The sequence below is a fragment of the Pomacea canaliculata genome, linkage group LG7 (assembly GCF_003073045.1).
Source record: "Pomacea canaliculata isolate SZHN2017 linkage group LG7, ASM307304v1, whole genome shotgun sequence".
Classification (NCBI taxonomy): Eukaryota; Metazoa; Mollusca; class Gastropoda; order Architaenioglossa; family Ampullariidae; genus Pomacea; species Pomacea canaliculata.
The window spans coordinates 3,538,334-3,542,136 of NC_037596.1; the positions used below are offsets into that span (position 1 = coordinate 3,538,334).

Consider the following 3,803-nt stretch of genomic DNA (forward strand, 5'->3'; position numbering starts at 1 on the left):
GAACTCACACACACACACACACACACACACGGACGCACGCATCTTTTTCATATTCATATTTCTATTAATTTAATCATAATGGTTATTCTTATTAAAGGGGACACACCAGGACTGGAGAAGACACAAACGGGTACATGACGGTACAGACAGGTAAACTTCTCGTCTTCCCAGATGTCTGGGGCGGACTTACCATCTTGAAATCATCTTCTTATGTAAAAGACTATTATCGCTCTGTACATCATCTACACAATAAAACAGAATGTGGAGGTCACTTTACAAAGACTAAATGAGGGTTGCAAAACGAGACGCAAACCGATCGAAACACGTATTTGGTGTTTACAAGAAAACAAGCTGTTGATGACAAATCACACGCGTTTCCAATAAAACTTTCAATAATCTTCTAGTTTCCTTAAGTTAATTTTATCAACACCTGATACAGAGGGTAATAAGCTTTACAGACATTTGCAAAAAAAAGTTGGAGAAAAGAAATGAAATAAAAACAGACTGCTTTGTTAGAGACTGGCATTTCGTTTAACAGTAAATTGTAACAGGATATATGTTTCCATAATGAGTTTACCGTTGTCGAGAACTTTTCAATTTATTTAAGTATAAAATTTCTTGATATTTATGGATTTGCACCGCTGTGTTATCTTAAATTACATTCAAGGTTTGTTCAAAATATTCAAATATCTGTGTACGAAAGCAAATTAATAAAATGAAATGAGAATCCTTCTCTCTCTTGCTCACTCTCTCTGTTTTCATGTATATAACGAGCACTGGAAATGTCTGTTTTAATAACGACACATCAACACTTACAGAGACATCAAGGTAGTGTGTAATACAATAGTGAATATTATTAATAATTTGTTCATCTTAACTCGTCGTGTCATCAATTATCTGTATGCTTTTCTTTGATGTTCTCTGTCGTTGTTGGAGATAACCAATCAAAGCTTTAGATTCTGCACAGAAATATAATTTCAAGTGATTTCTGCAAATACATTTATTTTTGTGACTGGATGATAACTGTGATATTTTAATAGTTTTAACATTAGTATATTACTTTTTCCTGAGTGAAATTCAACAATAGCTTGTTATAGCAAGGCACTCCTTGAACTGTTGTTTTGATCTGCTAGTGAAATGTCTACCATATGGCAACTTGTGTTTGTTTGCATCTTCAAGTTTTTACTCAAATTCAGATGTTGTATCATTTGACTTCGTTAGGTCACATGTCTCCCCCTTGAAGACAGGGTTTAGTTTTGTTGGTGTACAAAGACAGTGTATATATTACATTAAACAGTCAGATAAAAGTTTTGCCTCTAAATCATTTACAGTAGCTGCGACAAAAATAAAAACAAAACATCAGTCGAACTATGTCTCCAAAAATTCAATATCGTTTTGTTTAATCTCCTTGTCTTGTCTTAGATTAAGATTTCCAGTCCTTCATGATGGCCATGAAACTAAGAACAACTGTAATAATCATCATGGCTTTGGTGTGGCTGCAAGCAGCAGTTGTTGACGGGGTACGTAGCAAACTCTTAAGTTTGAAACATTTTGTGAAAATAGTGATAAATGATAATTTCGGTTCAGTGTTCGCTGAGATAGATGCTTAGATGACGACGGTTTGCGCGTCACCATGCCAACAGGTGATCCACCTCTTGGTTATACGCAAACTCATCGTTGTTCTTCACTATATTTATATACCATAGTAACGATGGCATACTTCATATTACAGTGGAGTGAAAATATTTCATTTACTTATAGCACTTAACGAAAGACTACATAAAATAACAATGTATTGTGACTGTACTTGTTCAGTTATGTTTTCATTGTTGTATGTTTGTTTTTGTTCTAGTGCACTCCAAACGATGACTGGTGTGGCCATCTCATTGCACCGTGTTGCAGTAATTCGGTCTGCGTGTGGGTTCCTAATCTTGGTAAAAAATGCAAGGACAAAGGGGACCTCTGCTCTAAAGGGCCTGGAGGTGTCCAGACTTGTCTACACCCTGCAGGGTAACGTAAAAGGAGATTATCAATCAGTAAGCTGAAAGTTAATCCACTTTTACTTTTGTTTTTTCTATTTTCATCAACCAATATCGCTGTATCATATAAACCCAATGTGATATATTTAAAAAAAAAATGGACTGTAAAAAATCACGATGCAAAAGTACACGATGTATGTACAAAGGTGTATATATAGTATTACAAACGATTGTGGTACTAACTGAAGATACCTGTACGTGTAGCTATACATCAATGTAGACGTTTGTCTTTTTAAAAAAGTTATTGATACTAATTAATATGTAGCAATAGACAATAGTGAGAAATCCATTAAAAACATACACGAGCTCTCTCTTATACCCTAAAGAAAGTACCAATCATTCTTTGTCTAAAACTTCTGATTAATTAATCAATATTAGTTGCTATGGAGAAAACATTTCGTAGTCTTGTAGTCATTGTATCCGAACAACAAGTTTAAGCTAAGTTATCAACAATGTGTTGTGTAAATTTTGTTGAAAAAGTGTAATGCTTGCACTAGTCTAGCGTATAGTTATTGTCAAGAACAACTCGACATTATGTTACATCATTTAATTTTTGCTTTTTTGTTTGTTTTTATTGTTGTTGTTGCAGTGGTGTGGAATTGACGAGGACTTCAAAGTGTTTCAGGGATATAAGCTGTCACGACAACGCTTAAATGGCGAGTTAATTGTCTACAAAATTCTGAAGCTATAAATATTGTTCTACATATGATTGATCAGTAAACTGAAAGTTACTTTCTGTCTTTGCTTTGCTTATTGTGTCCTTGCAAAGTAAAATAGGTGTGAGTCATGTCTGTGGGTGTTTTAAAAGTGTCTGGAGTCTTTTTCTCTCTCTCTCCTACACACACACTCACTGACGTACACGTGTAAGAACTAACCCAAGTGCACGAAACCAACCGTTGTAGCAATCGAACTTCAAGACCAGTAAAATACCTAGTCTTTTCACACCTCGGTCGTGACTGAAGTGAAATCATTTTACTCCTCTGGCTGAATGTTAAACTTTTCCATAAAACATACGAAAACACACACACACACACACACACACACACACACACACACACACACACACACACACACACACACACACACACACACACACACACACACACACACACACACACACACACACACACACACAAACATTTTAGTGATCTACATATATATTTGTATTAAATGAATTAAAATAGTAAACTTAATTAATTTAAGGTGTAACGAATAAGTACTTAGTAGACGGGGTATGGCTGAAAGGTCGACAACCGTGCTTGATGTTATCTAGGATAGTGGGCTGGATGTTGCTTGCCCTTGAGCAAATGACGTAAGTTGTGATGTCAAAACAACGTGACGTCAAAAAGGTGACGAAAAAGATAGAGGAGAATAACGTTAGGAAAATACGGTAAGCGGAGAGTGGACGGCGGAACAGAAGTTGGAACTCGTGGTTTTTTTCTGCACTTACTCGCTACTGCTGCGACCGCGGAATAAGTATTACCGTGGGTTAAAAAAATAGACGCAAACAGACTAAAAAACTATTTGGTCTTTACAAGAAAACAAGTTGTTGACAATTTACATGCGTTTGAAATGCAATGTTAAACAATCTTTCATTTGCCTTACCTTAATTTTAATAACACCTGTCACAGAGGCCAACAGGCCTTTAGGACATTTTCACTAAATAAAAAATATTCTATCGGAAGAAGTTTTAAAAGGAAATGCTTTGTTTGGGACTGCCATCTCATTTAACTTAAAATTGAAAGAGGATATATGTTTCCATAA

General features: G+C 35.4%; 1 long non-coding RNA gene across 1 annotated transcript; it reads left to right on the top strand.

The window, feature by feature from the left end:
- The first annotated feature begins 803 nt into the window (after positions 1 to 803).
- On the top strand, positions 804 to 2,775 carry LOC112567823. Its single transcript, XR_003099898.1, has 4 exons — positions 804 to 828; positions 1,423 to 1,520; positions 1,853 to 2,036; positions 2,629 to 2,775. It is a non-coding gene; the product is annotated as an uncharacterized LOC112567823 (long non-coding RNA).
- The last annotated feature ends 1,028 nt before the right edge of the window (positions 2,776 to 3,803 follow it).